The 7,500-nt window shown below is 57.3% G+C and overlaps 9 non-coding genes across 9 annotated transcripts; all 9 read right to left on the bottom strand.

Moving 5' to 3' along the window:
* Positions 1 to 374: 374 nt before the first annotated feature.
* Positions 375 to 493, bottom strand: LOC140414492 (5S ribosomal RNA). The gene has a single exon (XR_011943624.1). It is a non-coding gene; the product is annotated as a 5S ribosomal RNA (ribosomal RNA).
* Positions 494 to 1,189: 696 nt separating this feature from the next.
* On the bottom strand, positions 1,190 to 1,308 carry LOC140412927 (5S ribosomal RNA). The gene has a single exon (XR_011942111.1). It is a non-coding gene; the product is annotated as a 5S ribosomal RNA (ribosomal RNA).
* Positions 1,309 to 2,004: 696 nt separating this feature from the next.
* On the bottom strand, positions 2,005 to 2,123 carry LOC140414491 (5S ribosomal RNA). The gene has a single exon (XR_011943623.1). It is a non-coding gene; the product is annotated as a 5S ribosomal RNA (ribosomal RNA).
* A 696-nt stretch (positions 2,124 to 2,819) lies between these two features.
* LOC140413641 (5S ribosomal RNA) lies at positions 2,820 to 2,938 on the bottom strand. Its single transcript, XR_011942803.1, has one exon. It is a non-coding gene; the product is annotated as a 5S ribosomal RNA (ribosomal RNA).
* Positions 2,939 to 3,634: 696 nt separating this feature from the next.
* LOC140411904 (5S ribosomal RNA) lies at positions 3,635 to 3,753 on the bottom strand. Its single transcript, XR_011941115.1, has one exon. It is a non-coding gene; the product is annotated as a 5S ribosomal RNA (ribosomal RNA).
* Positions 3,754 to 4,449: 696 nt separating this feature from the next.
* Positions 4,450 to 4,568, bottom strand: LOC140414490 (5S ribosomal RNA). Its single transcript, XR_011943622.1, has one exon. It is a non-coding gene; the product is annotated as a 5S ribosomal RNA (ribosomal RNA).
* A 696-nt stretch (positions 4,569 to 5,264) lies between these two features.
* Positions 5,265 to 5,383, bottom strand: LOC140413640 (5S ribosomal RNA). The gene has a single exon (XR_011942802.1). It is a non-coding gene; the product is annotated as a 5S ribosomal RNA (ribosomal RNA).
* A 696-nt stretch (positions 5,384 to 6,079) lies between these two features.
* Positions 6,080 to 6,198, bottom strand: LOC140411893 (5S ribosomal RNA). The gene has a single exon (XR_011941104.1). It is a non-coding gene; the product is annotated as a 5S ribosomal RNA (ribosomal RNA).
* Positions 6,199 to 6,890: 692 nt separating this feature from the next.
* Positions 6,891 to 7,009, bottom strand: LOC140412915 (5S ribosomal RNA). The gene has a single exon (XR_011942100.1). It is a non-coding gene; the product is annotated as a 5S ribosomal RNA (ribosomal RNA).
* Between the last annotated feature and the right edge of the window lie 491 nt (positions 7,010 to 7,500).

Genomic DNA, 7,500 nt, shown 5'->3' with positions numbered 1-7,500 from the left:
AGCACAAGGGTCAGGCAGGCAATGCAAGCCAGCTCTCTCTTCCTTCGCTTTCCACACCAGCCCCAATGCCACAACTTGCATTCATGCGGCGCCTTCAGGCTAGGAGACAGAACGTCCTGCCGACACACTGGCTTGCGGCCACACGGGCCAGCTGGCGTGCCCATCAAAGTACAGCACGCCAAGGCACCCAACCGTGCTGCGTTGCAAAGGCCCGGCAAAGCTGCAGCAGCTGAATGGCCCGACCAAGCCGCCTGCCTGAGTTGAGCCCGCAGGCAAGTGTTGGGAGGAATGGCGAGGACGCAGAGAGCAGCAAAAGGTTGGCCTGCCTCTGGTGTGGAGAGTGCTTGGCGTGAGCAGTCTCTGCTGGCCGCACAAGCCTACTGCACCTGGTATTCCCAGGCGGTCTCCCATCCAAGTACTAACCAGGCCTGAGTCTGCTTAGCTTCCGAGATTAGACGAGATCGGGCGTTTTCAGACTAGTATGGCCGTAGGCATCTGCAACACCGTCTTCTTGCCTATTCAAGCCGGCCACGCTAACACCCTCGCCACTTCTTCTTTCCGGTTGTTTTCAATTTTTTCTCTCTCTTTTTCGACTTCTACTTCTACTTCTCCTCCTCTTTCTCTCCTTCTCCTGCTAATTCTAGCCTATATGCCTGATACACGCTCCCCTTCATGCCGTCCCCACCTAGCTCTCTGTTTTTCTTCTCCACCTCCCCCAAGGAAAACTGCAAGCCCCGCCCACCTCACACCAGCCTGCCGCCTGCACGCTGCTGCCTTTCCACATTGCAACGCTGCGCACTTCTCTCAGCACAGCCAGCACAAGGGTCAGGCAGGCAATGCAAGCCAGCTCTCTCTTCCTTCGCTTTCCACACCAGCCCCAATGCCACAACTTGCATTCATGCGGCGCCTTCAGGCTAGGAGACAGAACGTCCTGCCGACACACTGGCTTGCGGCCACACGGGCCAGCTGGCGTGCCCATCAAAGTACAGCACGCCAAGGCACCCAACCGTGCTGCGTTGCAAAGGCCCGGCAAAGCTGCAGCAGCTGAATGGCCCGACCAAGCCGCCTGCCTGAGTTGAGCCCGCAGGCAAGTGTTGGGAGGAATGGCGAGGACGCAGAGAGCAGCAAAAGGTTGGCCTGCCTCTGGTGTGGAGAGTGCTTGGCGTGAGCAGTCTCTGCTGGCCGCAAAAGCCTACTGCACCTGGTATTCCCAGGCGGTCTCCCATCCAAGTACTAACCAGGCCTGAGTCTGCTTAGCTTCCGAGATCAGACGAGATCGGGCGTTTTCAGACTAGTATGGCCGTAGGCATCTGCAACACCGTCTTCTTGCCTATTCAAGCCGGCCACGCTAACACCCTCGCCACTTCTTCTTTCCGGTTGTTTTCAATTTTTTCTCTCTCTTTTTCTACTTCTACTTCTACTTCTCCTCCTCTTTCTCTCCTTCTCCTGCTAATTCTAGCCTATATGCCTGATACACGCTCCCCTTCATGCCGTCCCCACCTAGCTCTCTGTTTTTCTTCTCCACCTCCCCCAAGGAAAACTGCAAGCCCCGCCCACCTCACACCAGCCTGCCGCCTGCACGCTGCTGCCTTTCCACATTGCAACGCTGCGCACTTCTCTCAGCACAGCCAGCACAAGGGTCAGGCAGGCAATGCAAGCCAGCTCTCTCTTCCTTCGCTTTCCACACCAGCCCCAATGCCACAACTTGCATTCATGCGGCGCCTTCAGGCTAGGAGACAGAACGTCCTGCCGACACACTGGCTTGCGGCCACACGGGCCAGCTGGCGTGCCCATCAAAGTACAGCACGCCAAGGCACCCAACCGTGCTGCGTTGCAAAGGCCCGGCAAAGCTGCAGCAGCTGAATGGCCCGACCAAGCCGCCTGCCTGAGTTGAGCCCGCAGGCAAGTGTTGGGAGGAATGGCGAGGACGCAGAGAGCAGCAAAAGGTTGGCCTGCCTCTGGTGTGGAGAGTGCTTGGCGTGAGCAGTCTCTGCTGGCCGCACAAGCCTACTGCACCTGGTATTCCCAGGCGGTCTCCCATCCAAGTACTAACCAGGCCTGAGTCTGCTTAGCTTCCGAGATTAGACGAGATCGGGCGTTTTCAGACTAGTATGGCCGTAGGCATCTGCAACACCGTCTTCTTGCCTATTCAAGCCGGCCACGCTAACACCCTCGCCACTTCTTCTTTCCGGTTGTTTTCAATTTTTTCTCTCTCTTTTTCGACTTCTACTTCTACTTCTCCTCCTCTTTCTCTCCTTCTCCTGCTAATTCTGGCCTATATGCCTGATACTCGCTCCCCTTCATGCCGTCCCCAGCTAGCTCTCTTTTTTTCTTCTCCACCTCCCCCAAGGAAAACTGCAAGCCCCGCCCACCTCACACCAGCCTGCCGCCTGCACGCTGCTGCCTTTCCACATTGCAACGCTGCGCACTTCTCTCAGCACAGCCAGCACAAGGGTCAGGCAGGCAATGCAAGCCAGCTCTCTCTTCCTTCGCTTTCCACACCAGCCCCAATGCCACAACTTGCATTCATGCGGCGCCTTCAGGCTAGGAGACAGAACGTCCTGCCGACACACTGGCTTGCGGCCACACGGGCCAGCTGGCATGCCCATCAAAGTACAGCACGCCAAGGCACCCAACCGTGCTGCGTTGCAAAGGCCCGGCAAAGCTGCAGCAGCTGAATGGCCCGACCAAGCCGCCTGCCTGAGTTGAGCCCGCAGGCAAGTGTTGGGAGGAATGGCGAGGACGCAGAGAGCAGCAAAAGGTTGGCCTGCCTCTGGTGTGGAGAGTGCTTGGCGTGAGCAGTCTCTGCTGGCCGCAAAAGCCTACTGCACCTGGTATTCCCAGGCGGTCTCCCATCCAAGTACTAACCAGGCCTGAGTCTGCTTAGCTTCCGAGATCAGACGAGATCGGGCGTTTTCAGGCTAGTATGGCCGTAGGCATCTGCAACACCGTCTTCTTGCCTATTCAAGCCGGCCACGCTAGCACCCTCGCCACTTCTTCTTTCCGGTTGTTTTCAATTTTTTCTCTCTCTTTTTCTACTTCTACTTCTACTTCTCCTCCTCTTTCTCTCCTTCTCCTGCTAATTCTAGCCTATATGCCTGATACACGCTCCCCTTCATGCCGTCCCCAGCTAGCTCTCTGTTTTTCTTCTCCACCTCCCCCAAGGAAAACTGCAAGCCCCGCCCACCTCACACCAGCCTGCCGCCTGCACGCTGCTGCCTTTCCACATTGCAACGCTGCGCACTTCTCTCAGCACAGCCAGCACAAGGGTCAGGCAGGCAATGCAAGCCAGCTCTCTCTTCCTTCGCTTTCCACACCAGCCCCAATGCCACAACTTGCATTCATGCGGCGCCTTCAGGCTAGGAGACAGAACGTCCTGCCGACACACTGGCTTGCGGCCACACGGGCCAGCTGGCGTGCCCATCAAAGTACAGCACGCCAAGGCACCCAACCGTGCTGCGTTGCAAAGGCCCGGCAAAGCTGCAGCAGCTGAATGGCCCGACCAAGCCGCCTGCCTGAGTTGAGCCCGCAGGCAAGTGTTGGGAGGAATGGCGAGGACGCAGAGAGCAGCAAAAGGTTGGCCTGCCTCTGGTGTGGAGAGTGCTTGGCGTGAGCAGTCTCTGCTGGCCGCAAAAGCCTACTGCACCTGGTATTCCCAGGCGGTCTCCCATCCAAGTACTAACCAGGCCTGAGTCTGCTTAGCTTCCGAGATCGGACGAGATCGGGCGTTTTCAGACTAGTATGGCCGTAGGCATCTGCAACACCGTCTTCTTGCCTATTCAAGCCGGCCACGCTAACACCCTCGCCACTTCTTCTTTCCGGTTGTTTTCAATTTTTTCTCTCTCTTTTTCTACTTCTACTTCTACTTCTCCTCCTCTTTCTCTCCTTCTCCTGCTAATTCTAGCCTATATGCCTGATACACGCTCCCCTTCATGCCGTCCCCACCTAGCTCTCTGTTTTTCTTCTCCACCTCCCCCAAGGAAAACTGCAAGCCCCGCCCACCTCACACCAGCCTGCCGCCTGCACGCTGCTGCCTTTCCACATTGCAACGCTGCGCACTTCTCTCAGCACAGCCAGCACAAGGGTCAGGCAGGCAATGCAAGCCAGCTCTCTCTTCCTTCGCTTTCCACACCAGCCCCAATGCCACAACTTGCATTCATGCGGCGCCTTCAGGCTAGGAGACAGAACGTCCTGCCGACACACTGGCTTGCGGCCACACGGGCCAGCTGGCGTGCCCATCAAAGTACAGCACGCCAAGGCACCCAACCGTGCTGCGTTGCAAAGGCCCGGCAAAGCTGCAGCAGCTGAATGGCCCGACCAAGCCGCCTGCCTGAGTTGAGCCCGCAGGCAAGTGTTGGGAGGAATGGCGAGGACGCAGAGAGCAGCAAAAGGTTGGCCTGCCTCTGGTGTGGAGAGTGCTTGGCGTGAGCAGTCTCTGCTGGCCGCACAAGCCTACTGCACCTGGTATTCCCAGGCGGTCTCCCATCCAAGTACTAACCAGGCCTGAGTCTGCTTAGCTTCCGAGATTAGACGAGATCGGGCGTTTTCAGACTAGTATGGCCGTAGGCATCTGCAACACCGTCTTCTTGCCTATTCAAGCCGGCCACGCTAACACCCTCGCCACTTCTTCTTTCCGGTTGTTTTCAATTTTTTCTCTCTCTTTTTCGACTTCTACTTCTACTTCTCCTCCTCTTTCTCTCCTTCTCCTGCTAATTCTGGCCTATATGCCTGATACTCGCTCCCCTTCATGCCGTCCCCAGCTAGCTCTCTTTTTTTCTTCTCCACCTCCCCCAAGGAAAACTGCAAGCCCCGCCCACCTCACACCAGCCTGCCGCCTGCACGCTGCTGCCTTTCCACATTGCAACGCTGCGCACTTCTCTCAGCACAGCCAGCACAAGGGTCAGGCAGGCAATGCAAGCCAGCTCTCTCTTCCTTCGCTTTCCACACCAGCCCCAATGCCACAACTTGCATTCATGCGGCGCCTTCAGGCTAGGAGACAGAACGTCCTGCCGACACACTGGCTTGCGGCCACACGGGCCAGCTGGCATGCCCATCAAAGTACAGCACGCCAAGGCACCCAACCGTGCTGCGTTGCAAAGGCCCGGCAAAGCTGCAGCAGCTGAATGGCCCGACCAAGCCGCCTGCCTGAGTTGAGCCCGCAGGCAAGTGTTGGGAGGAATGGCGAGGACGCAGAGAGCAGCAAAAGGTTGGCCTGCCTCTGGTGTGGAGAGTGCTTGGCGTGAGCAGTCTCTGCTGGCCGCAAAAGCCTACTGCACCTGGTATTCCCAGGCGGTCTCCCATCCAAGTACTAACCAGGCCTGAGTCTGCTTAGCTTCCGAGATCAGACGAGATCGGGCGTTTTCAGGCTAGTATGGCCGTAGGCATCTGCAACACCGTCTTCTTGCCTATTCAAGCCGGCCACGCTAGCACCCTCGCCACTTCTTCTTTCCGGTTGTTTTCAATTTTTTCTCTCTCTTTTTCTACTTCTACTTCTACTTCTCCTCCTCTTTCTCTCCTTCTCCTGCTAATTCTAGCCTATATGCCTGATACACGCTCCCCTTCATGCCGTCCCCAGCTAGCTCTCTGTTTTTCTTCTCCACCTCCCCCAAGGAAAACTGCAAGCCCCGCCCACCTCACACCAGCCTGCCGCCTGCACGCTGCTGCCTTTCCACATTGCAACGCTGCGCACTTCTCTCAGCACAGCCAGCACAAGGGTCAGGCAGGCAATGCAAGCCAGCTCTCTCTTCCTTCGCTTTCCACACCAGCCCCAATGCCACAACTTGCATTCATGCGGCGCCTTCAGGCTAGGAGACAGAACGTCCTGCCGACACACTGGCTTGCGGCCACACGGGCCAGCTGGCGTGCCCATCAAAGTACAGCACGCCAAGGCACCCAACCGTGCTGCGTTGCAAAGGCCCGGCAAAGCTGCAGCAGCTGAATGGCCCGACCAAGCCGCCTGCCTGAGTTGAGCCCGCAGGCAAGTGTTGGGAGGAATGGCGAGGACGCAGAGAGCAGCAAAAGGTTGGCCTGCCTCTGGTGTGGAGAGTGCTTGGCGTGAGCAGTCTCTGCTGGCCGCAAAAGCCTACTGCACCTGGTATTCCCAGGCGGTCTCCCATCCAAGTACTAACCAGGCCTGAGTCTGCTTAGCTTCCGAGATCGGACGAGATCGGGCGTTTTCAGACTAGTATGGCCGTAGGCATCTGCAACACCGTCTTCTTGCCTATTCAAGCCGGCCACGCTAACACCCTCGCCACTTCTTCTTTCCGGTTGTTTTCAATTTTTTCTCTCTCTTTTTCTACTTCTACTTCTACTTCTCCTCCTCTTTCTCTCCTTCTCCTGCTAATTCTAGCCTATATGCCTGATACACGCTCCCCTTCATGCCGTCCCCACCTAGCTCTCTGTTTTTCTTCTCCACCTCCCCCAAGGAAAACTGCAAGCCCCGCCCACCTCACACCAGCCTGCCGCCTGCACGCTGCTGCCTTTCCACATTGCAACGCTGCGCACTTCTCTCAGCACAGCCAGCACAAGGGTCAGGCAGGCAATGCAAGCCAGCTCTCTCTTCCTTCGCTTTCCACACCAGCCCCAATGCCACAACTTGCATTCATGCGGCGCCTTCAGGCTAGGAGAACGTCCTGCCGACACACTGGCTTGCGGCCACACGGGCCAGCTGGCGGGCCCATCAAAGTGCAGCACGCCAAGGCAACCAACCGTGCTGCGTTGCAAAGGCCCGGCAAAGCTGCAGCAGCTGAATGGCCCGACCAAGCCGCCTGCCTGAGTTGAGCCCGCAGGCAAGTGTTGGGAGGAATGGCGAGGACGCAGAGAGCAGCAAAAGGTTGGCCTGCCTCTGGTGTGGAGAGTGCTTGGCGTGAGCAGTCACTGCTGGCCGCAAAAGCCTACTGCACCTGGTATTCCCAGGCGGTCTCCCATCCAAGTACTAACCAGGCCTGAGTCTGCTTAGCTTCCGAGATCAGACGAGATCGGGCGTTTTCAGACTAGTATGGCCGTAGGCATCTGCAGCACCGTCTTCTCGCCTATTCAAGCTGGCCACCCTAGCACCCTCGCCACTTCTTCTTTCCGGTTGTTTTCAATTTTTTCTCTCTCTTTTTCTACTTCTACTTCTCCTCCTCTTTCTCTCCTTCTCCTGCTAATTCTAGCCTATATGCCTGATACTCGCTCCCCTTCATGCCGTCCCCACCTAGCTCTCTTTTTTCTTCTCCACCTCCCCAAGGAAAACTGCAAGCCCCACCCACCTCACACCAGCCTGCCGCCTGCACGCTGCTGCCTTTCCACATTGCAACGCTGCGCACTTCTCTCAGCACAGCCAGCACAAGGGTCAGGCAGGCAATGCAAGCCAGCTCTCTCTTCCTTCGCTTTCCACACCAGCCCCAATGCCACAACTTGCATTCATGCGGCGCCTTCAGGCTAGGAGAGAGAACGTCCTGCCGACACACTGGCTTGCGGCCACACGGGCCAGCTGGCGTGCCCATCAAAGTGCAGCAC

Source organism: Scyliorhinus torazame, chromosome 4, assembly GCF_047496885.1.
Source record: "Scyliorhinus torazame isolate Kashiwa2021f chromosome 4, sScyTor2.1, whole genome shotgun sequence".
NCBI lineage: Eukaryota > Metazoa > Chordata > Chondrichthyes > Carcharhiniformes > Scyliorhinidae > Scyliorhinus > Scyliorhinus torazame.
Note: the sequence above shows the minus strand (reverse complement) of the source record. Positions and strands in the feature narration are given on the sequence as shown.